General features: G+C 49.7%; 1 long non-coding RNA gene across 3 annotated transcripts; it reads right to left on the bottom strand.

Moving 5' to 3' along the window:
• Positions 1-6,803: 6,803 nt before the first annotated feature.
• Positions 6,804-23,789, bottom strand: LOC125331805. Of its 3 annotated transcripts, XR_007206205.1 has the most exons (6): positions 23,703-23,789; positions 23,324-23,378; positions 15,401-16,317; positions 13,546-13,686; positions 13,051-13,203; positions 6,804-7,397 (listed from the first exon to the last, which is right to left on the bottom strand). It is a non-coding gene; the product is annotated as an uncharacterized LOC125331805 (long non-coding RNA). The 3 variants fall into 3 exon arrangements; XR_007206203.1 differs by lacking the exon at positions 6,804-7,397 and having other exon boundaries at positions 12,714-13,203; XR_007206204.1 differs by lacking the exons at positions 6,804-7,397; positions 23,324-23,378 and having other exon boundaries at positions 12,714-13,203.
• Positions 23,790-25,313: the final 1,524 nt, after the last annotated feature.

Genomic DNA, 25,313 nt, shown 5'->3' with positions numbered 1-25,313 from the left:
GCCCTCCCTCACAGCTCCTCCATCCCCCCAGCACTCCCTCAAGTTCTCTGCGTCTCTCTGGGGCCAAGCCCCCTCTCAAAGGTGTGAATTGATGCAATTCCTTAGATTTAGTTTGGCTGCCAGCCAGTGTGGGCTGGAACCTGGCAAGTGCAAGAGGTTCTTGATATGTTATTAATTTTAATGTTATATTTAATTCTTTGACTCACCTATCCCGGAACTACAGCACAAGCTCTTATGACTTCTCTATCTTTAATTGGGCCTTCTTAGGAGGTTTGAATAGGTTTTCATATTCAGGTTAATAACCTGCAGTTGCACTTCACTTGGATGTTTTTATTCAGTGATCAGTTGTTGGTGAAGGTTTGAGGACTCAGCAAATCCATAAGTTATTTATAATAAACCCTGTAACCACCTGATAGCTATAACAGACTCTTTAAAATTAATGCCACCCTCATTTGCTGCTGTTTGTGCCAGCCTCAAGTCCTTAACCACTGATAAATAATGCATAAAAAGCAGTGTAAGGAGCGTATTGGTGTCTTTATGCACCTCTTCATGGCAGCCTGTGTTGGGGGCTGTGGCAAAGGTGGGGCTGGTGGGAGAAAGGCTCTCCTGCCCCTCGGTGCCAGGGAGGGGCTGGTTGGTGTCCCTGTCACCCACATGGGATGGTGCAGTGGCTGCAGAGCCTCCCTGGCAGCCTCAGCACGGGCACAGCTCACAAGGGCAAGGGTGTTAAACTTTGATGTGAACTTTTTACAGTGAGGGTGGGCAGGCCCTGGCACAGGGTGCCCAGAGCAGCTGGGGCTGCCCCTGGATCCCTGGCAGTGCCCAAGGCCAGGCTGGACATTGGGGCTTGGAGCAGCCTGGGATGGTGGAAGGTCCCTGTCTGTGGCAGGGGTGGGGCAGCCTCTGGCCCTTCTCTCAGCACCTCTCATGGGCTGCGTGTCCGAGTTTCTCCCCACCTGAGCAAAGCCTGGATAAAAATTCCCAGGGCTGGAGTAGGGAATGCAGCTGTCCCTGGCTGGATTTGGTGGCCCTGGCACAGGTGAGCAGCTCTTGGGAACAGAAAGTGGAGCTGGCTGGGAGCTGCAGATGAGCAGGGGGGTCAGGAGCTGAGCCCCAGCCCCAGCTGAGCCCCCCTGCCCCTGCAGGAGCTGCCAGGGCAGCACTCAGGGCCAGGGCCTCCAACACCTCCATTGTTCCTCTCAGCTGAGCACACACACTGCAAAAGTAATTTAATTCAGGCGTGGCAATTAAGGAAACAATTATCTCTTGTGTCTTGGGCTGATCTCCGGGTCATCCTAGCATTATCCCTTTCGATCTCATTATGAATTTAAAATATGTAATAAATTGGCTCTTAATTCTGAGGGAAAGGTCAGGCTTGCTTTCTACAGGAGACAGGGGTGGATTTAATGGGAAGATCTCAAGGACAAGGGAAACATTTGTTCAGGACTGAGGGAATGAGCACCAGCCCCTCCCCCCCCCCCCGGAGTGTTGTGCAGGACTTCTGCAGGTGCTCAACCTTTCCATGGGCAAATCCTGCCTCAAGACATTCCCAGGAGGTAAAATCTGCCCCAGGTGGCATCTAAAGGTTTGTGCTTCATCAGAAGTTCCTCTTTGGTGATCCAGTATTGGGGCAGCCTGATTGGGTCCAAAACAGGGACTTGGGACTGAAGAACCTCAGCACTTCATTCCCTCAGAGATTTTTGGCAGCCTGCTGGGGAAAGTGGGTGAACAGGTGGGTAACAGCTCATTTAGTGGTCATTTTAAGGTTCCCAACAGCCTTGGCAGGTGCAGGAGATTCCACTGCACCCATCTGAGCTACGCTGACTTACCCGTGTTGAATTCTGATTCATGCAGGTTTTGTTTGGGGTTTTTTCACATACTTATACCATTATGCCAAAATCAAAGCATCCACTCAAAGAAAGCCCCGTATAAGCTATAAACAACTGTGTAACTCTGGTTTCCTCTCTCAGATGTGTAATTACAGCAGAGCTGCAGTGCTGGGCAGGAATGGGAGGGCTGTGGCAGCACCCATGGCATCCCCACCTGGCAGTGGCATCTCTGTGAGTAAAGCAGGTGAGACAGATTTGATTCTCCACCTGGGGGATGCAGAGCACAGACTGTGGCTGCCCCTGGATCCCTGGCAGTGTCCAAAGCCAGGCTGGACATTGGAGCTTGGAGCAGCCTGGGACAGTGGGAGGTGTCCCTGCCCATGGCAGGGGTGGCACTGGATGGGCTTTCAGGTCCCTTCCAACCCAAATCATTCTACAATTGGTAGAAAGTTTAATCATTTCATCAATTGTGTTTGTCAGGATGGGATGCAGGGAAGAAAATGGTCTGGTCAAAGCTGAGGTTGTTAAAATCATCTGTAGGGCTTGGTGGCTGCTGGTCTCCCTTGCTCTGGCTCCCAAGCAGAAAACACATTATAAAGAAAACCACACCAAGAAAGATTCTCTGGTTTATTCCTGCAAATGGAATTAGTTAAATAATAAATCCCACTGATCAAGGTTTTAGTGTGAGCATAAAACCCCTTTGAAGTGTAAAAGGTGCTGCTAAAATGCTGCATTTGTGTAACTGAGGTGAACTTCAATTTGAAAGAAAGAAGATGAGAATTTTTATCTTTTACTGGTTATTCTATTCACTTCTAGTTCTTTATGCTTTCCAGGAGGTAAAAAATAATTCAAAACTGGACTTACTGCAGAATTCTCTATTCAAACATTTTAATATACATTGCCTGGCACTGCAGAGGACAGATAATTACGGAGGCCTGCTTTTCTGCAGAAATGGATTGTTTGGGTGCATGTTTTAAAAAGCACAGAGCACGCAAAATCTGGTGGGTGTGAGGAGCTGGGAGCATCCATCCCTTCCCAGGCCTGGCTGATGCTGGGTCTCCGTGGCTGAGCACAGTATTGATGGTGCCAGAGGTGTTTAGACAATTCTCTCTGGGGACAAACTGCTTTAAGGGAGTTAAAAATTAAACCACAGCATTTTTAAAAGGTTCACTTTTAGCCACCTTTTACATAAAACCTTGATGCATTTCCCCAAAGATGGGGTTGAGCCACCACTGTCCTTCAGGGGTGGAAGGAGGTTGGGCCACAGCCAGAAGGATCTGCTCTGTGCCAGCTCCACAACCCCCTTTCCATAAATTCTTTTGAAACCTAATAATAATGAACAAACTTATTCAGGAGATGTTTCACCAAGCTGAAAGCAAGGGAAAGCAGAGATGTGTTCCTACAGTGAGCCAGCCTTAAACCCTGCAGAGACCCTGGGATTTTTATTTTTCAGTAGTTTTTCTCTTTTCTAAAAAAAAAAAAATCTAAATTCCTAACAAGCTGCAAAGATGAAAAGCTTTCAACCCCCATATATTTATCTGGAGAAATGCTCCGTGAGAGAAATGAACCGGAACACGCTCATGGACTCAGTTAGCATTTTCTGCTGATAAATATATTTATTGGCTGTGCCTGTGGGGGCTGGAGAACCTCTTGCTGCTGCAGAGGGCTCAGGGGGCTCTTGGCGGGCGTTTGGCTCCATGACCACGCCAGGCTGCTGCTCCGAGCTGCTCTGACAGCGGCTGTGCTTTACCCGCAGCCCCGGGCTGCTCCCGAGCTGAGCCGCTCTGGGGGCCGGGCTGTCGCTGGATGTTTGCTGTGATGAAAGGCAGCCAAGTGAGGAGTTTGCTGGGTGCTCCAGAGCGGAATGTTCTGGTTCCAGGCGGTGGAGCTGGATGTGGGATCATCCAACACCGAGGGATGCGGCCGAGCATCCTCCTGGTGCAGCCGCTGAGCCCCTCGGTGCCCAGAGCCCATTCCTGGGAACTCCAGGGTGGGAGAAGCTGGCACGAACGAGAGGTTTGATAGAACAGAAACACTGAACAGAGTAGGCAAAGCCTGCAGTGTTCTCCTTGTGGTTTCCGGGGCAAAAGGCAGGCAGGTCCTTCCCTCCTGCTGGGGAAGGGAGCAGGAACTGGGCATTCCGGGGGGCCATTCCCGTGGGGGTGCAGCCACCAGCCAAAGCCTGGATTGCTTTGAAATTAGGGAGAAGGGTCTGCCCTGCGGGGTACCCCAGCCCTGTGGGAGCAAGGGTCTTGTACTGGAAGGGGGTCAGCTCCAGGAGGCTCCTGGTTTCCAGCTCTGGGACTGTGGCTCTGAATTCCTTGGCCTTGGTCACATTTCTGCTCTGGAAATCAGAGAGCACAAATTTGTTACTGTTCTCAATAGGGTAAGAAAAGTGGGCTTGCTCAGACCTCCAAGGGGCCCTCTAGGGTAAGGTGTCATTTATGTTAATGCAGAAAAATGTATTTATAATTTAAAATAATTTAGATATATTTTAGGCTCATACAGCAAATCACCCTGTTAAAGGTGGGGTTTGTTTTGCATCTGTTTAGCTTCCACAGAACTTCTGTCCCTCATTTTGAACAAAATTAATTTTATTTTGCTGCTTTTTTAACAGACTTGTTGCCTCATCCTCACTTCAAACCACTCCTGACTCCAGCCTGGTGATCCTCAGGTGAATTTGGTGCTCTGTTTGTGCTGGAAATATTGCTCCCTCCATTCCTGTCCCCTTCCAGTGGAAAAACAGGAATGTTGGCAGTAAGAAGGAGAGAGAGCTCTGACATTTCGCCATAAACCCCCTGGAATTGTTTAGAGCCACAGCCCTGCACCAAAATGCCACAGGAAAATGAGAGCAGCAGTGGGTGACAAATATGAGATGCCTCTGTCCCACAGAGCTGATGGAGGGAGGATGCTGCCAGTAATTAGAGCCTCTCTGGCTGCTGCCTGGTGATCTGTGAGCCAGGGTTCCTGGCTGGGCTCTGCAGGGAAAATGGGAAGTTCAGCGTTCTGGTGCAAATCCTGGACACCAGACCTGAGGAACTGGGCTGGGAAACAGCACCTCAGGGAGGGCTTTTTTCACTCCATCTGCTTTCCTTGCTCTGCTGGCAGCGGCTGTCCCAGGGCTTGGCAGAGCAGGGCAGGAGGAGAGCTCAGACCCAGCTTTGTGATGGATGAAGTTCTGCCTTCCTGCCATAATTCCAGAGGTTTCGGGGCATTTTGGGGTGGTCTCCTGGCTCCCACAAATGAATGTGCTGCTGAGTTTCTGCCTGTTCCTCATGGGTCTCAGTTCCTGGTGGGAATGAAGGGCCATGGCACCTTCCAGAGGGTAGCAAATATAGGAGAAGTCCAGGTAATTTCCATTCCAAGTAATCTCCATCCTCTTCCTAAAATGCTCTGGGGCACATTTAAGCAGTGCCCCATCTGTCAGGAAAATCCACCAGCGCCAGAGGTTTATGTCCAAAAAGGAGACAGAGGAGTCCTTCAGCTTTATTCCAATAAAGGGAGAGGCCACAGGGGCACAGCCCACGAGCTTTTCTCTCTGAGGTTTCCGAGGGCACAGCCTCCCTTTTATCCCAAACTCCTCTTGCACTCCTCCTTCCCCACTGCTGAGGTGCTGGGAAGGTGCAGCCTTCCCGATCCACCCACCCCATATCCCCCCTTGAAACTGGCATTTTCCCCCAAAGTTCAGAAGTTCAGGCTTGTGCAGACCCTTGTCTGGGCTCTGCAACCAACCTGCTCCCCAAAGGCACTGGGGACAGACAGACCATTCCAAAGACCTTAACATCCACGGAATTGTTTGTAAAGGCATCAGCACACATCTTTCCTCTCAATCCCTCCTCTTCTCAGTTCTCAAGCTGTCTTTACAAACCCAAGTTATCATTAACTTCACCCTTTTTAACAACCTGCAACACCTGAAGCAGCCCCTCCCCACTGTTCCACAGCTGGTCCCTGCCCCAGGGGTGCCAAGGGAACACAGAGAAGCAGAGAATACAGGAAATACAGAGAACAAGGTAGACAATGCCAGTTCATGCTAGCCCATCAATCACTGGAGCTCCTTGTACATCATCTGTGGCTACTGAGAGCTGAGGGCTCCCATGTTTCCTTCCAGCTGAAAAGTCCAGAGCTCCAGGGTTTTAGAGGCCTTGACCCAAGTGTGGTGGGTCCATCCGTGTCCAGCTGTCCTGGCTGCTGTTCCTGCAGTCCTGGTTGGATGTTCTGGACAGCAGAGTCCAAAGGCAGCATCCGTGCTAACAGGGCTTCCTGGTCATGTAACCCCAAATGACCTCAAGTAACCCCTGGATCAATTAAAAAATACTCAAATGACCTCAAGTAACCCCAATCAGGGACTGAAATGACCTCAAGTAACTCCAATCAGAGACTCAAATGACCTCAAGTAACCCCAGTGTCCTCATTTGACCTCTGGATCCATTAACAGAGACTCAAATGACCTCAAGTAACCCCTATGACCTCAAGTAACCCTGATCAGGGACTGAAATGACCTAAAGTAACCCTGAACACAGCCTCAAATGACCTCAAGTAACCCCAAGTAGCCTAGATCAGAGACTCAAATGACCTCAAGTAACCCCAGTGTCCTCATTTGACCCCAGATCAATTAACAGAGACTCAAATGACCTCAAGTAACCCCTGTGACCTCAAGTAACCCCAACCAGGGACAAAAATGACCTCAAATGACCCCATGACCTCAAATAACCCTGATCAGGGACACAAATGACCTAAAGTAACCCTGAACACAGCCTCAAATGACCTAAAGTAACCCCAAGTAGCCTAGATCAGAGACTCAAATGACCTCAAGTAACCCCAGTGTTCTCATTTGACCCCAGATCAATTAACAGAGACTCAAATGACCTCAAGTAACCCCAATCAGGGACTCAAATGACCTCGAGTAACCCCGAATGACCCCAAGTAACCACTTCCTTCCTCCCCTTTGTCAGGAAGATCCACAAATGCCAGAGGTTTATGTCCAAAAAGGAGACAGAGCAGTCCTGCAACTTTATTCCAATAAAGGGAGAGAGGCCATGGGGCAGTAGAGACAGTCAGACCATTCCAAAGATGTTCACACCCACACTTTCATCCACAGAATTGTTTGTAAAGGCATCAGCACACATCTTTCCTCTCAATCCCTCCTCTTCTCAGTTCTCAAGCTGTCTTTACAAACCCAAGTTATCATTAACTTCACCCTTTTTAACAACCTGCAACACCTGAAGCAGCCCCTCCCCACTGTTCCACAGCTGGTCCCTGCCCCAGGGGTGCCAAGGGAACACAGAGAAGCAGAGAATACAGGAAATACAGAGAACAAGGTAGACAATGCCAGTTCATGCTAGCCCATCAATCACTGGAGCTCCTTGTACATCATCTGTGGCTACTGAGAGCTGAGGGCTCCCATGTTTCCTTCCAGCTGAAAAGTCCAGAGCTCCAGGGTTTTAGAGGCCTTGACCCAAGTGTGGTGGGTCCATCCGTGTCCAGCTGTCCTGGCTGCTGTTCCTGCAGTCCTGGTTGGATGTTCTGGACAGCAGAGTCCAAAGGCAGCATCTTTGCTCACTGGGCTCCCTGTCAAAGAGATTTCACAAGACACAGTATCCTGGCCACAGACTGGTTTAAATATACATCACTTATCTCCAACCCCCCACCACGCTGAGAATGTTAACAGGGTAAGGAATCCCAAACATTTGTTCAAAGGGAGATAATTGGATATCCTCTCTGAATCTAGCTCTTACTCTTGCCAGAGCTAATGGCAAAAGCCGTACCCATGGCATCTTAGTTTCTGTCACCAGCTTCAAAGGGTGTTTCTTTATTCCTCCATTCATCCTTTCTACTTGACCTGAATTCCCAGGGTGCTGGGGGTGTGGAGGTCCCACTGAATTCTCAAAGCAGCCACAATCCCTTGAAGGATCTCCCTGTAAAATGAGTTCCCCTCTCCAAGTCCACTGCCTCCACAATCCCATATTCAGGAATCATTTGTTAACTGATCAAACAGCTGCTGAAGCGACTAGAAACGCCTCTGGCCACCCTGCCAGCCAGCACACCACGACCAGAGGATATCTAAGCCCTCTCACCCGGGGCATCTCAGCAAAATACACCCGACATCCTCGGGAAGGATGTATAGCCCGAGGTCACTCCCCTGCCTTGCAGGCTCCTCTGCAGTCTGGCTATTGACTTTAGCCAGGCACCCCTCAGTAGCTCATTCTGCTAGAACAAAAAGACCCGAGGCAGCACATCTTGAGGAAGGTCTCTGCCAATCCCTGAGAGCCCCAGTGACTCCCCTCATGGAGTTAACATTTGCAGGGGCAAAGCTCCTGGCATCCACTATTTACTGCCCTCTGTAAATCAATTCTCCCCTCGTTCTTCTGCCCCACCGCCTTTAATCATCTCCAGCTCCTCTGGTGGGAAAGACAGCAGCCCTCCCCCAGCAATGGCTGAGCAAAGGGAGGATCCCCGAGGCCTCTGGCAGAAGTGCTGCTTTCTGACCCTCTCCACTGGCCAGTTGATCGCCTATGGTCTCTTCTGAGTACCCTGCCTGATGTCCCCTCACATGGATTATTTCTGCCTCTTTTGGTAAATTCACCACCTCCAACAGGTGAGTAACTGAGCTCTCGTGAGCGAACGTTTTCCCTGCAGGTTAACAAACTTCTCCCAGCTTTCCAAACTCATGAACCACCCCCCACACATACTCTGCACCTGTAAATATTCACCACCTTTCCTTGATACACTTGGCAGGCTTTTTTGAAGGCACACAGTTCTGTGGTTTGTGCTGACCAAATGACAGTAGCTTCTCTCCTTCTTGCAATTCCCTTCCCTCTACTACAGTATAACTGGTAACTTGTTTTCCTCCTACTATCCTTGAAGATCCATCAATAAACACCTTTTCCCCATTTGGCAGAGGGGTCCTGTAAATCTTCCCTAGCTCCAGTCTGGAGATCTGTTACCTGGATACAGCCACGAGCCTCCTTTAAGGCTCCTTCCTTGGGGCCAGTTAAACAGGCGGCTGGGTTCTCAATTCCGAATGCTCCTGTTCCATTTCACACTCTAACAGCCTAGTGCTGGTCACCCAGCTAGAACTTGGTGCCAGACCTGAACAATCCTGCCATCAGTTACCACCAAAGCCGTGGCTGCACACCTCTGCCAACAACAGAGCCTCAGGTAGCGTTAGACAAACAGTGGGGCCACCCCCTCGCTTTGTGGCTCTTTTAGCACCAGAGTTCCTTCGGCACAGCCCTGCACCAGAGGACCACACTGCTTATTACAATTCTGGCTACCTTCGGCACAACCCACAGTTAGCAGAAATAGCCTGTGCATTTCCTCTGCTCAGTAAATTCCTGCACCCTTCCTGAGTTTGGGCATGGGATCACCAGAAAAGCAGTATTTCCAAAGAGTATTTCCACATTCATGAATGATTCACACAGGAGAAATCAGTCCTTGCAACCAGTCCACATACAATTCCAATTCCTTTTCCGGGCCTGGGAGAGACAAAGCTGGGGCATTAGTCAACCTTTCTTTTAATTTTCTTGTAATACCCTATTAATCCTAGAAATTGTCCCATTTCCCCTTCAGTCCTGGGCAACAGCACCTCCAAGATTCCCTCTGGGTTAACACCCCAAACCTTTAGTCCAAAATGCACCCCAAACATTCAACCTTTCTCTCCATACCCATGCCTTCCCTTCAGACACTCCAAGCCTCCCTTCCAGCCAGAAAACAGAACAATTTCACAGTGGCTTCGCCTACCCCCTCCTCCCGTTCTCCCGACTGCAGCAAGTCCTTCACGGGCAGCAATAACCGGATTCCTGGGGACGGAGTAAATTCCCTTCACGCCTTGCCCGAACGATCCCTTCTCCCTCTCGCTCCCAGCCAAAGGCAGGTGCTGTTCCCGATCTCCGGCAGCCCCAGCGCGCGGCCCTGCAACCAAGCGGGAGCAGGGCGAGGAGGGAACCCGGCCCAGGACGGTGCACGGCTCTGGGACCGCGCAGTGCCTGCGGTGAACTTCCCACCTGCTATTCCATAGGGAGGCTGTCCGTCCTTCTGTCCGTCCGTCCTTCCTTTCTTCTGTCCTTCCTTCCGTCCGTCCGTCCTTCCATCCTTCCGTCCATCCTTCTGTCCTTCTGTCCTTCCTTCCATGTGTGCTTTCTTCCTTCTATCCTTCCTTCTGTCCTTCCATCCTTCCTTCCATCCTTCCTTCCTTCCATCCTTCCTTCCGTCCCTCCGTCCTTCCTTCCTTCCTTCCCTCCGTCCATCCGTCCTTCCATCCATCCTCCCTTCCTTCCTTCCTTCCTTCCATCCATCCTTCTGTCCTTCCTTCCATGTGTGCTTTCTTCCTTCTGTCCTTCCATCCGTCCTGTCCATCCTTCCTTCCTTCCATCCTTCCGTCCTTCCTTCCTTCCTTCCTTCCTTCCTTCCTTCCTTCTATCCATCCTTCCTTCCATTCCGTCCATCCTTCCTTCCGTCTGTCCTTCTGTTCTTCTGTCCTTCCTTCCTTCCTTCCGTCCTTCCTTCCATGCGTACTTTCTTCCTTCCTTCTGTCCTTCCGTCCTTCCTTCCGTCTGTCCATCCTTCCTTCCATCTGTCCATCCTTCCATCTGTCTTTCCTTCCTCCCTTCCGTCCTTCCATCCTTCCTTCCTTCCATCCTTCCTTCCATCCTTCCTTCCATTTTTCTGTCCTTCCATCCTTGCTTCCGTTTTTCTGTCCTTCCTTCTTTCTGTCCGTCCTTCCTTCCTTCCGTTTGTCTGTCCTTCCTTCCATCCTTCTGTCCTTCCGTCCTTCCTTCCTTCCATCCTTGCTTCCGTTTTTCCATCCTTCCTTCCATCCATCCTTCCTTCCTTCTTTCTGTCTGTCCTTCCTTCCTTCCGTTTGTCTGTCCTTCCTTCTGTCCATCCTTCCTTCCGTCCTTCCTCCCTTCTGTCCTTCCTTCCTTACCTCCATCCTTCCTTCCGTCCTACCCTCCTTCTGTCTGTCCTTCCTTCCTTCCATCCTTCTGTTCTTCCTTCCTTCTGTCCGTCCTTCGTTCTGTCCGTCCTTCCTTCCTTCTGTCCTTCCTTCCTTCCTTCCTTCCTTCCTTCCTTCCTTCCTTCCTTCCCTCCGTTCTCCCTCCCTCCCTCCCTCCCTCCCTCCCTCTCATGACAGAGGGTATGGCTTTTTAGACACCATGTTGTTCAGGTCACCTCAGAGTAGTGTCAAGAGGCTCCATATTCAGTTTGCCACATTCCCCTGGGACCGCCCACACCTCTGGGCTCACTCCAGCACTCACAACAGTGCCAGCCTCCCCATTACCCCCACAACACCAACTCGCCCAGCCATCAAATCCCCTCCCAGGAAACCACAATCACCAGAAACTCAGGCTTTTCAAACCCATCTCATACATTCAGCAGATGCTCACAGGTGTCCCCGTTTCACTTTTACACTGTTTATATACGTTCAAATTAACACACACATTCACCAGTAGTGGTTGAGTACAACACTCCTGCTCATCTTTCCCGCTCATGAAAAGAACATTTGAACAATTGTTCCCCCTTTGGCATAAAATTCAAATCAGACAGAGAAGTTCCCGTGTCTACTAGGAAACACACTTCTCAGTCCAGCAGTGTGCTGAGCCCCCGTACAACAGCACATCCTGACACCCTTCACAATCCGTTCCTAATATTTTGTTTTACAAATGGCGCATTGGTTCCTTCCCAATCGTTGTCCTGGTGGCCGCCCCCTTCCCTTTGGCCCTGTGGTTCCCTGCACCTTTTCCTGTCAGGGGTTGTAAAAACTGTGCCATTATCCTTGCCTGTAGCTTTACCTTCTCCTCATCCCTTCTTTCACATCTTTCATACACCTGATGTGCCTTCTAACCAGCTCCTGCAAGGGCCCACCCTGCCACCTCTCCAGCCCCTACTCCCACTGCCTGTGGGCTCTCACCCTCCCACAGCCACCAAACAAAATCCCTTCATGGATCAGGCCAGGCTTTGGTGACACATTGTCTCTCATACCGTATACCAAAGCCGGTCCCTGTACCTTACACAGCACACCAGAGTTGGTTTTCCCTGTCCTGGAAGTCGGGAATCCAAAAGACTTGCAGCTGACCCTGTATTAGACTGCAGATTTTGAAGATAAGGCCAGTCCTCACTGTTCTTTACTGATCACGTAGCCTCCTGCTGCTATTTGCCTTAACCATATTTCTCCACACCCCCCTTTGACCAGTCCTTTCCCAAACCAACACCACACTGCCCACTCAGGGTGCCCATGTTCCCCACACTGCCCACTCGGGGTGTCCATGTTCCCCACACTGCCCATTCTGGGTGCCCATGTTCCCCACACGGCCCGCTCTCGGTGCCCATGTTCCCCACACTGCCCACTCGGGGTGTCCATGTTCCCCACACTGCCCATTCTGGGTGCCCATGTTCCCCACACTGCCCACTCTCAGTGTCCATGTTCCCCACACTGCCCATTCTGGGTGCCCATGTTCCCCACACTGCCCGCTCTCGGTGCCCATGTTCCCCACACTGCCCACTCTCAGTGTCCATGTTCCCCACACTGCCCGCTCTCGGTGCCCATGTTCCCCACACTGCCCACTCTCAGTGCCCATGTTCCCCACACTGCCCGCTCAGGGTGCCGATGTTCCCCACACTGCCCGCTCTCGGTGCCCATGTTCCCCACACTGCCCACTCTCAGTGTCCATGTTCCCCACACTGCCCATTCTGGGTGCCCATGTTCCCCACACGGCCCGCTCTCGGTGCCCATGTTCCCCACACTGCCCACTCTCAGTGCCCATGCTCCCCACACTGCCCATTCTGGGTGTCCATGTTCCCCACACTGCCCACTCTCAGTGCCCATGTTCCCCACACTGCCCACTCTCAGTGCCCATGCTCTCCACACTGCCCACTCTCAGTGCCCATGTTCCCCACACTGCCCATTCTGGGTGTCCATGTTCCCCACACTGCCCGCTCTCGGTGCCCATGTTCCCCACACTGCCTGCTCAGGGTGCCCATGTTCCCCACACTGCCCGCTCTGGCCATGGATTGCCGAGACCCTTTCTTGGTGCCTCTTATCTCTGGGCGTCCATGTCCTTAACTGGCTCTGGGACAATGTGCAAACCATCTCAACATTCTCCCAAAGGACCCTCCAGAGGTATTTGGGACCACCATCCCTACAGTCGAGGCCCATTTTTGACTTTCCTTTGCTGCCCACCCTGGGCTCCTGGCACGTGTTACTGCCCAAAGCTGTACTCACCGGTGAGATTTGCAGAGACGCTTCTCGACTTTCCCTTACTGCCCGCTGTGGGTGTCCATGTCCAATGGTCCTTCGCTATGGGCTCTTCACGGATTTGGATTTGTTCTGGGGTGTTTGTGGAGTGTCATCCCAGCCTTCTCCACCTGGATTTGGCTGAAAAACAGGATGGAAACCCTCTTATCTCTGATACCAATCCAATTTTTAACGCCTAACCCCAAACTTCCCTTCACTGTCTATCCCCCATGTAGCACGACCTGCCCTATATTAAGGCACTAATTAAAACAACTTGTGCAGCAATTTGGCAGAGCAGCATTGATGGGCATCTATTTAGTGAAGAGCTCCAGTGTTTTCTCAACATTAATGAGTGATGGGAGACTCTTTGTGCCCTTTTCACAAAGGTCCTGCTCAAATCACTGCATTATCAGCCTTAATTACAGCGAGTTAATTTGCTGTTCCCTGCTTCCCAGATGTGTAGGCAAACATTCCATAGCTCACGGATTGGTGAGGGAGCCTCTGCAGCTGGCCAAGGGTGAGGGGACAGCAGTGCTGATGAATGGTTTTGCAGGGCCTTGCCAGCCAAATCCATCAGTGATTTGTGAATCCTCGTCCCCAGCTCTGTCATGGCCGTGTGTGCTTCTAGAAAAAAAACCAAAACAAAACTACAACAATAATACTGATAACGATGAAGAAAAAATCCTACCACCGCACAGGATGTGTTATTTACCAGTCCTGTGGCACTGATGTGTCTTTGGGGATTCCTGCCAATGCAGAAAGATCTTCCAGCTATTTCTTGGTCCTGTCCAGCTAAATCATTCCCCATTCCAGTTCTGCTGTGTGAGATCCCACACATTTTCCATCTTTTCTTGTCCTTTCTGTGCCCTGGCTAACAGCAAATGGCATTGTGGAAAATCACAGGATCCCAGAATGGTTTGGGTGGGAAGGACCTTAAAACTCATCTTGTTTCACCCCCTGCCATGGGCAGGGACACCTCCCACTGTCCCAGGCTGCTCCAAGCCCCAGTGTCCAGCCTGGCCTCGGGCACTGCCAGGGATCCAGGGGCAGCCCCAGCTGCTCTGGGCACCCTGTGCCAGGGCCTGCCCACCCTCACAGGGAAGGATTTCTTTCCAATATCCCATCTAAACCAACTCTGACAGTTTGAAGCCATTCCCCCTTGTCCTGGCACTCCAGGCCCTTGTCCAAACTCCTTCTCCATCATTCTTGTGGCTCCCTTCAGGAAAATCTCAAGTCCAGTTCACCTTGGGAGAAGGAAACCCCGCTGAGACATTTCTTGTTGTAAGTTCAGTGACTGTTTGATGAATTCCCTCCTGGGAGGGAGCAGAGCCCTCCTGGAATCACCTCCCTGTGGGGACGGTGACCCTGCCTCTGGTGCACAGCCACCCACCCAGGAGGAATTTTTAGGGTTGGTTTTTCGCTGTGGTGGGAGGAAGATGCTCACCTCTCCAGGCCAGGGAGATGCTGTGCTTTGCTGGGGGCAGAGCGGCCACAGCTCCAGAGCAACCCCAGCTCCCGAGCTGCAACATGGAGCTCACACCTCGGGGAAAATCCAGCCCTGCCACGAGGAGCCAAAGGCGCCACGTGCTGCCCCTGCCCTGTGCAGCACCTCCTACAGGGAGCTCAGGCTGACAAAAGTCCAATAATTCACATTTATAGTCACTTTCCATTCCCTATTTGCAAGCCCCAAAGTATCTGTACGCTGAATTAATTGGCAATAAATGGCAGATATGTTGCTGCAGGGCCCAGGGCTGCGGCTTGAAGGGGCTTTTCCCCAGGCTCTGGGTGTCAGGCAGGCAGGGGGTGGAAAGCTGAGGGAACAATGACAACTGGCTGCTTTTTCCTGTTTTCCCCCTGTTCTGGCAAGAAGTCCTCTACATCTTGTAAGTATTCCCAGGGGAGAGGATGAGTGCTGTAGTCAGATTAAGTCAGCATGAGGAGAATCACATTTTCCGAGGGGTTCTGGGAGGCTGTAGCTTATTATAATTATCCAGAGGACACAGCCAAATTGTTTAAACACCCTGTGAGTGTCAGAGAATGAGCTGCGAACTCAAAACATGAAGACACAAATAGTGATAGCAGGCTATTCCAGACTTTTTCCAGAAATGGATGCCCCGGTTTTGGAAAGGGGCTTTGTAAGGCTTTCATAAACCTTATTTAAAAGTGAATTTTGAAAATGCTTTCAAATAGTTACTGAGACTCATCTATTGATAATCATGCTAGTGAAAAATGAGAATCAGAAGAAATCGGAGTTTTCCTGTGCTCTGGGAAGGGTGTAGGGAGGAGGTGGAAGGGATCCTCGCACTGTAGCCTGATTGGGAAACCACGAAGTACTTACCAAGGTGATAACAAAAACAAAGGAAAAGGGCTCGCAAGCTGTGCAGGCTCTCATCTTCTCCCTTTCATGAAGCGCAGAGAAGGAGCGGAGCAGAAAGGTTGCAGGCTTCAGTAAATCCTAATTATCCCTTGATCATGCCCGCAGCAGGGATGAAGTTTTCAAAAGTGCAGTTTCTGCAGTAATTCCGGAAATCTGGCTCTGTGGTTCCCCGGCCGCGGGGCCAGACTCAGGGCTCCAGAGATGTGCAGTGCCTGAAAAACCAGATTGTACCAAAAATCTGCTCCGATTTCTGCCACTCCTTGAGCTGGAGGAAAGCTTTTTTCGCCTCCCTTTTCTGCCCTGCCCCAGGCAGGAAACCTGTTCAGTGCAGGCAGTGTCAATAATCCTGTTTATTTAGCCTGGGATATAAAACTCCTCATTATTTCTGGTTTTCCTTTTTTTCTTTCTTTTTTTTTTCCTTTTTTTTTTTTTTTAAATCCTCCTCCTTTCTTTAGCATTCAGGAAACTCAAGAGCAATTTAGAACAAACTCCGACATTTCTGTCAGAGGACTGAAGCTCTGAACTCTTTGTCTCTTTCTCCAGGTACTTGAATTCTCTGGGAATCAGCGCCCATCGCCTGTAAAATGGATGTTTCATGGGTTCGACTGCAGTTCCCTCTGTTCTGGGTGGTTCAGCTGCCCCAAGTGCTCCGTGTTCGCAGCAATGTGGATTTTAGGAGGAACGGGGAGATGAGAGATTCGCTGTGCTCGGGCAGCCGAGGCAGGGATGGAATTCCCTGAGCTCTCCCTGCTGGAGCCCTTGGATTTCTGGCTTCGTGGTGCTTATTCCCAGGCAAAAGGCACTGAGACCCAGGCATCCTCTGCCGTCCTCGCCATCCTCTTCAAAGATCAGCTGCTCAGGCACACGGAACGTTCTCTCTTTGTATTAAAAAGAGAAAGTTTTTTATTAGAAAAAGCAAGTGGTTTATATGAATTTGATTCCCCAGGTTGCCCACAGAACGCAGCTGACTGAGATAAAAGTGCATCCTCTGTGCCCCCAGGGCCCACATCCCTCTGCCCAGCTCCGGTAAGGAAAAGCCCATAAAAATAATGGCATTGGCATATTTTTTACAGTAGGAATTGCACAGAGTGGTGGATTGGGCTGGCTCCAGGAGCGCTGGATACTGTTCCCCATCTCCACTGGTTTCTTGCTTTGTTAGGCACCTCGGTTCCATGGGATTCCTGTGGCAGGAGTAAGATCGTGCCCAGTCTGGCAGCACCAGTTCCAGCACTAATGGGAGCAGTGCTCTGTGCAGGGCTCTTGATGAGGTTGGGTTTATTTACAGTCAGTGAAGATGGAAACAAACTGAAAAACCTCCTGGCACTCTTTCCACAGGGTTAAATAAATACATTCACTGCACACTTAAATGCAATAAACACGTACAAACACAGTTAACACATGGGATAAATACGAATTATCTCTGTCCACTGACTCCTTGGATGTCCAGGGAGTGCAGGCAGCTACTCAGGGAGCATCAGCGCAAATAATACAAGTATTATTATAATTATTAGAGCAAATAATTACAAGGGCAGCGAGAGGACAAGGGAGAAACGTCTCAAACTGACAGAGGGCAGGGTTAGATGGGATACTGGGGAGAAACTGGGTTGGATGAAACAACCAGCAGCAGTGCCAGCTCCTGGGCTGCCTGGAGAGGGAGGCACAGCCTCAGGAACAGCAGAGCCCGCGGAGGCAGGAGCCGAGCCCTTTCCCAAATCTCTGGGATGAGATTTGTGTGGCCGAAAGAGTCTGTTGTGGGTACTCACCTCAGGCAGGGCGTGTGCAATCCCTTCCCTCTGCCCACCCCTGGGACTCCACACCATGCAGGCTGATTCTGGCCAGTTTCCCCCTATCCAGCTAAAACAGGTGCTGGAATTGTAGGAATTGCCCCCTTTTCTCTACAGTGACCAGTTCTGACCAGTTCAGCCGTTTTAAGGTTGTTCTCCAGAGCTGTGACAGCAGAGCTGAGCAAGGAACATCCTCACCCCAGCTCTGCCTCCGGTGTCCACAGCTGCAGCCAGAGGGAACGAGATGAGATGAGATTCGTGGGCAGCAAGGTGAGGGAGGTTTGTGAGGGCAACTTAATGGAAAAAATCAGTGCTCCGTGTGTGGTTATGTCCTGCTGGTCCTTTGATAATAAAAGGAAAAAGCAGAGCTTTTACATGGAGAAGGAAAAGGAAATGAAGGCAGGTTTGAGCAGTAAAGATGACTTTTTAAAATAAAAAAATTTGTTGAGATCAAAATATTTTTGCTCAGTAATTAGAAATTTCATTTTTCCTGTAGCTAATGGTGTTTGCGAGGCAGTGCCTTGCTGGGTGATTTTTAATTAAAGGCTAGGACATGGAATCAAGCTCCAAAACTATCTTCTGTTTATGCCCATCCATTTTCTTGAGTCTTTCTGGAGATAATGAATCCTGCCTCCCTTCCTCACTGTCAAATTTGAGTTCGACCTTTTTGCTTGTAAATAAATTAGAAAAAATTAATCCCAGGCTGTAATAAGGTCTTTCATTATGCTGTGGGGAAGGTTATTCATGCTTTTAAGGCTTGTTCCAACCTAATAGGTGTGAAAGGAAGAGCACTTAAGCTCTCCACTGCTGACAAGGATGTTGCATCTGAGAAATGAAAAGTCATGGTGGGTTCATCTCGCCGCTGTTATTTAAGATGAATATCGGCACCACATGCATGAACTGGAAGATATATCTTTAAAGATAAAGGAAGCAGGTTTTCCACTGGTTCAGACAGAATTACAGCTGCACAGAATGGAGGGTGAGGAAAAGTGGGGAATTGGGAGTTTCCTTCCCAGCCGGCTTCTGGCAGCTGATGCAACCAGCTGGTGGGTGCCTGTTTGCAGCAGCTCAGCTTCTTGTGTCATTTCCCCCAAAATAAGTTAAAGGATCTCTCTAATCTCAGCTGATCAGAGTGATTAAAGCTGAAGGTGAGAGACGCTGGTCCGTCCCTCTGCAGAAACCAGCGCTGGATGGGGAAAGGGAGCGATGGGCACAGGAAAACAGGGAAAGTCCCAAAGGGCAGCGTGGGCTCGTGGCCACCCTGAACCGGGGGAGATCTGGTTTTCGTGGAGTGGGAAATGTCTGTGTGCTTGGGAAAGGGGAGCGCGAATCTTTTAGAGAGGACACCTTGCACTGGGAGGGCAGCACCGGCTTTTGGCTTCCGGATTCTGCAGTAAAAGCCTGGCTTGGGGTGCAGAATGGACTGATGGTGTCACCCCTGCTACTGTAACTTATAAAAGCCGGTAAAGCCAATTGCTGCCCCAGGGCAGGGGGAAGCTGAGAGGAGTGGCTTGGTTTGGTAATTGTGACTTCCACCAGCACTTCTTGTTTCCTTCACAACTGTTCTTTTAAAAAAGATAATCGTCCTAAACTGTCTCCTCGAAGGAGAAAGGAAGGGCGCCCTTAACATAAACGTGATCTTGTCTCCCAAAACAAACCCCAGGTTCTCAATGAAAGCCATCAGTGGCCACTCACCACCCATTTAACCCCTTTTGTTGGGATCTCTCTGAGGGAAGCTGCAAAGTGTCTTTGGAAAGGTGAACTCTCTGCTGACTCGGCTGCTCGGTGTGTTTTAAATTGGTGTGAGACGGTGCCTCCGCTGCTTCGGGGATGAGCCTCGTGTGCTTTGCTGGGGATTAATAACGTCACTGAGTGCCCAGGGAGAGGAAAAAACAAGCCCTGCTTTATCTGGGGTAAGAAATGTATTTACGTCTTAACTGAGTTGTTTGGGTGTTGCTTAAATTATAATGAGTAAATTGAGGGTGCTTTATTAATATAATTGATGTCACCAAGTGGAATTTACAGTTACTGAAGCAGTGATAAGAAGTAACTTATAAAAACCAGACAATACTATATAACCTTTGAGATTAGATGGGCTTTAATGTCGCTTCCAACCCCAACCGTTCTACGATTCTCTAACCTTTGAGTGATTTGCTGACAATTTGCAGGCATGCCACCCTCTGGATAACCGAGGTGTGCAGTCCTCGGACAGGAACAAACCCTGTGGAAGTCAGAGCTCCCAGGACAGGCTGGGTGCCGCCACTGCCCTGTGTTTGTCACAGCTTACACAAACATTCTGGCTCCCAACTGCGCCCGGGTTGTTGCTGTCTGTACCACCCTTGCAGCTGCGGACAATGAGCCCCAATTAGGCTTCTACCCCAGGGCAAAGCCTGAGGGGTGGCTGAGCCCAGACTTGAGCCCAGCTGGGCTCGACCCAAAGTCCAGCTTGTTCTCTGCTCCTGTTCTCCTCACTCCACACTGCGGCTGGGTTCTATTTATACCCACATTACTTGATTCATTACGAAATTTCTTTCCTGGCAGGGTAGGCATCTATCATTAAATCAAAATCTATCTTGAAACAGAGACTCCAACTTCAAAGCCTGCGACTGCTTTCCGTGGAGCTCTCCTTGCTGGTTGCCTGGGAGGCTTATTTGAAATTATGCACGGAGACGGGCAGAGAGGAATGAGTTCCAAAGTCGTCATAATTATGCCCTTGAGTGGGCGAGACTTGGAACCGCTCGGGTGCAGGAGGCAGCAGGGAGAGGAGAAGCTCCATCCCTGCGCCGCCAGCACCCCCGGGGAGAACCAAAACCCCCAGGGATGCTCCAAACCCTCTGTGGACACTTCCCACCCTCTCTGTCTGCAGACCACCCAACAAGCCCTTGCTTTGTATCAGCTTTCCTTATCATCTCTCGCTGATTGGAGAAGGCCGGTGGGTACAGAGATAACAAAACAGTGCTGACAGAGTGCCCTTTACAGCCCTTTGCCAAAAGCCTCCTTGCTTTGTTACTACAGCCTGGAATCTCAGCCACGCGGTGCTTAAAAATACTATTAAAAGGCCATTTTGCCTTGAAACATTGTCACTTTTATAGCCTTAAACATCCAGGTCTGTGCGTTTCGGTTCACGTAATCACGACGCAAGGAAATGGAAAGTGATTAAGCCTGAGACAGAGAGTTTTCCAGCGTCTGGGAGAATTCGGTGCCTGGGTAAATGCAGCTCAAAACCCCATCGGGTGGGGCTTGGGTCAGGAGGGTTTATTCCGAACAAGCTTTACGGAGGACGGGAGCTCTGCTGTGTGCTCCAAGGCTTTTTCTCTGGGATAACGGGGGTTGGCTGCCAGGAGCCGGTCCTGATGTGCTCTGTGTGTGTTTCTGAAGGGATGACGCTCCTGACTGGGGGGATTTGTTGGGGAAGTGTTGGTCCATCGGATGCGAACCAGAGACTTCCCGTGGCTCAGCGGGAGCTCAGAGGCAGCGTTTGGTTCAAGGTTCAAGTCCATTCCTCTCCCTGCTGCGGCGCCTGGGAAGCTCTGCACAAAAGCAGCTCCAGGTTTTGTTGTTGGGACATTGATCCTCAGCTCCCTGCCGCGGGGCTGGCGGTGCCAGGGGATGTTGGCAGCTTTGGGTGCTTCTTTTGTGCTTCTGAGCTTGCTGTGGGAGCAGCGATGTGAGGGGAGATGGGCAGGTTTGGGGACTTCCGAGGTGTTTTAAAAGAACCATTAATGCTGTGCAGAACAGCGCCGTGGCTGGGGACCGTGACACTGAGTGAGTGCCCGTTATCTCCCAGATAAAAAAGCACCACAGACCACTCCTGTCAGAGGTTTTTGATCCAGCCCAGCCTGCAAATCCTGCAAGCTCCTGATGCCATGAAGATTTTTTGCCTTTTCTTTTATACCGGTTATACCTTTCACAACTTCTATATTCTTAGTGCTCTTTGCCCGCATTCTTGGACTTGGTTGTTCAGCCAGGAGACTCAACATCTTAGAAGCTTCCTAGTTAGGGATCAATGTGCCCCAGACCCCAAGGTCCTCTCCAGAACACATCCTGGAAACTAAGATAGAACCATCCAGGAGAAGGCTCCTTGGGGAGGGGGGCTCACTTGAGCCTCTCATTGGGGAATCTTTGATAGATCTGCTAATTAGTAACACCTATAATGACATACCTGATCTTTTGGGGTGGGTGTTTGGCGGGCTGCATTTCGGTGCATTTGACCTGGACGTGTGCACCTAAGGATCCTTACAATAAATACCAAGGTAAAATCCCTTTTCCCCTTCTAACCGTGTTTGACTCTTGATTTTAAGACCAGGGAAAGGCATCACTCCGTGTGGAAGGGAAATGCTGTGAAATCTCTCCTTAGGCCAGCAAAGGGGCTGTAGCTTGCTGATACAACATGAACCTTCTCTGTACCTGTGCTTTCCTGTTCACAATACACCTGTGCCAGCACAGAGGTTAACAATGGCTCTGGATCATAATGGAGGGCACTGCCGGGTGCCTTCCCCTCGCTGATCTGCTCCTTCTCCTTGTGGAACTGGGGAACCGTTCACAGATATCGAGGGCTCATTAATTTAACCAGTGATCCAAAATGTATTTTTTAACATATACAAGCCTTTATGTGTATTGTTAACTGCCTGCTGTAACTGTGTGTGTACACGTTTAATTTGGTTTCCATGGAATCACAGAATGTCCTGAGTCCAGGGTCAGGGTCACAGGGCCCATGGAAGCAGTTCCACGATTTTGCTGGGAGTTTGTGCTGCTGATAAACATTGGGTTTCCTGCAGCAGTGTGGCAAAAAATGGAATGGCTCTATCATATTTTCAGAGACTAATACACAGTCAGACACTGTCATCTAATTAATGTCTACTTAATTAGGCTCAAGTGAATGATTTCAGGCCATGAAGCCCAGTGGAGGTAGAGTTGATAACAGAGTTGTTTAGAAAATCCAGGGTGTCCGAGTTTGCCTGACTCCATCTCCTCACAGCACAGATCCATGAAATCACTCTCCATAGGCAGGGATAAGGAGTGCCTGGCTCCTTCAAATGATCCCTGCTGATTCATGAGTCAATTCTCAGCTAATACTGAAGTTATAAGATATTTATTCACTCCTGGCTACTTGGGCTGTCCCCAAAGTTCACCTTGGGGGATTGTGCTCTCACTGAAGGCTTTGATAAAAAATTGAAATGCCCTTTTTGTTGTCCTGCAAGTCATTATGTTCACCTGATAAAAATGATTTCAGACCTAACTCCACCCATTAATCAAAAAGGTCAGTACAATAAATAGTTTTTATCTTGCCTGCCAGAAACCTTTCTTCCCCGTGGTCTTAGGAGCTGAGTGCAAGAGAAGATGTAGACGAAGAATAGGATCTCAAAGAGTGGCTGATCAATGCCATCCAGAGACATGAATTATTGTTGAGAACTTAGGGGAGAAATGGAGTGCTCTGATGCCAGGGAGAGGCAATATTGCCTGAGTTTTCAACCTCCAGGCACTAAAGGGGAATGAAGTAGCTTCATTCATCTTAATAAATTTATGTCCAGCATCTGGTTCTGAATGAGATGGATTTTGCTTTTCTGGAGATCTATAGGAGTGAGAATATAGAGATATAAAATATGTATATATCCCCCACACCATTGCTTTCATAAACCTGACACTCCTGACTTTCTCCAGTGTGTCTGGTTGCAAAGCTGGGCTCAAGATGGAGTTTTTGCTCCTGGGCTTTGCACTGATTATCCTGCTCAGTGCTGACTGAAACCCTCCCAGTCCCAGAGCTGCTGCAGCCCCTGGTTTACAGCAGGGTTTGGCAGGGATGTGTTCCTGGGACATCTGACACTTCTGGAAACATGGAATTGGCTTCCCTGGGAATCTGCACCTCCTCCTCCTCCTTCTGTGGGCTTTGTCCTGTGCTTCTTTAATGTTTGCTCATCTGCAGTGACACCCCCCCCCCCCCCACCCCCCACCTCCATTTCCCCGGAATTCCTGGAAGGCTTTAGCAGTTTGGATATGCAGAATACCCGGCCGTGGCTGCCCTGATGGGATGTGTGAGCTGGAGGAAGAACGAGCTACTGCAAATGTCATGAGAAGATAAAATCCCTCGAGTGGCATTTACCTTTGTGATTATTCCCTCTCACCCCTGGCGCGGGGTGGACGTTTCCATTACGGGTCTGTGTGTGACAAAGAGGAGTTAGATTTGCACTGCAAATGAATTTTCAAATGTCCCCACATCCTCTCCAGGAGCGGCTGTGCTCTCCTGACGCGGTGCCTGCCACCCCTCCTGGAGCACCACCTGCAGCCTCTCCTCTCTGCTCAAATGCCTCTCCAAATATCTGCTCTGCATCCTAAATCCTGAGGAACAGCAGCAAAACCGAGGCCACCCACAATATCTGAGGCAGATCTCAGCCTTCCTCGCCCGGCTGGGTGTCCCTTCATCCCCTAACAGGGTAACAAATCCAGTGCTGTGCTCAGGGCTCCAGCACGGAGTAACTTACTCAGAGCAGAGGAATCAGGATGTGTGCAGGTGTCCTGATGGATGCAGCGCTGCTGTGGCTGTACCCAGGTTATCTGAGAGCAGCTTTCTGCTGTGAATGTAAAACACCAGCTTGCACTGAGCTGTTGAGGAACAGATGGGGTTTTTGCCATGTGACGCAGCCTAGAAAACAGATTTGATTTAGTGCACCATGCCTGTCTGACTTTTAAACTTGTATTAACAGGATTTCAGGAAGGAAGACTCCACATAATACCCTCAGCTAACAGAGCACTGGGCAGGAGGTTACGGAGCTCTGAAAATTATCAATTAATTCTACTTTCATTCCAGAGGGGCAGATGGGGATGAATATTTATTTACTTTGACAGCTTTTATTAGAGGGGAAAAAGGTCTTCATTATGTGTTTTGATTTCACAGCACAATCAAGGAAATTAGTACAATGTATAAAACGGTAATTAAGGCCGTTAGATTTCTGAACTCACACTGACACGGGAGATCTTCCCCCTGTGCAAAGCTGCTGCTTTTCCTTGCAGTGCTCCTGGCATTCAGGCACCGAGATTATTATGTAATGTCAGTTCATCTCTCTTCAAAATGGATTTTGCAGGTTTAACCACTTATGAGCCATCTGCAGGTACCCCGGCCTTGCAGCCTTGAGAAAGGCTCCATGCTCTGCACTAATTACCTGAGTTTTGGGAGCTCTGTCCAGACCTGCCAGAATAATGGCCAGTTTACAGATGTTTGATGTGGGGAGGCCAGTGGGTTTTTACATCGAGGGCTGATCCAGCTGGGCTGAGAAAAATGGAGGGATTGCCCCTGCCTTTGCCTGAGATGCTCGTTTATTGGGTTTTTTGGGGATCCCTGTGGTTCCTGGGCTTGTTTTGCAGACCTCATGTGAGAAATTCCTATGTGGTTACACAGGCACTGCTCAAAGGGCTTCAGACCCAGCTGAATACGTGGTAAATATATTAAGGTAGACAATCTATATTAATTATCTAATATATTATGTATATATTTATTAATTAGATAGCTTCCCAACAGGAAAAATGGTGTTTTAGCAATAATGTTGGCAGCTGGAATCAGACAAAATAGGAAATTATCACTGTAAAAAAGAGAGAGTCGAGACCAGATCCTTTATTCTTTTGGACAGTGTCACATTGGGAATGCACCGTATGTGGTTTTTAATGTTGCAGTGAAGTGGGAGAGAAGAGGAAGAGTGGATTGCCCTCGATTTGGCAAATCACAGGGCACCAGCATGACCTGTTTTTACAGCTGAGAACCTTCGGCCTGCAAAGTTCTTGTTTAAAGACTTTATCTCACTGACCAGATGGTGCAATTTGTCTGCCACGGACATTTGGGAATATCTGCTGAATTTTGCATAAGGACAAGTGTTTTAATCATCCAGTGTCTTGCTGTGCAAATCTCATTTGTCTGCAGTGACCAACTCTTCTCTCATCCCTGGCAATCCTGGACCTGTTCTGTGGGGGCTTTTGTACAAGCCCTTCCCATCCCTGTTTTCTTATTGTCTGTCCCTTGGGAATTTCTTTGGGTTTAACTCCTGTTGAGGTGGAATGAAACACAATGGAAAATAAAGCAGATGTGTAGGAGCCTGGGATAT

This window comes from Corvus hawaiiensis, chromosome 11, assembly GCF_020740725.1.
Source record: "Corvus hawaiiensis isolate bCorHaw1 chromosome 11, bCorHaw1.pri.cur, whole genome shotgun sequence".
Classification (NCBI taxonomy): domain Eukaryota; kingdom Metazoa; phylum Chordata; class Aves; order Passeriformes; family Corvidae; genus Corvus; species Corvus hawaiiensis.
The sequence above is the reverse complement of the archived record's forward strand: the minus strand, read 5'-3'. Positions and strand labels throughout refer to the sequence as shown.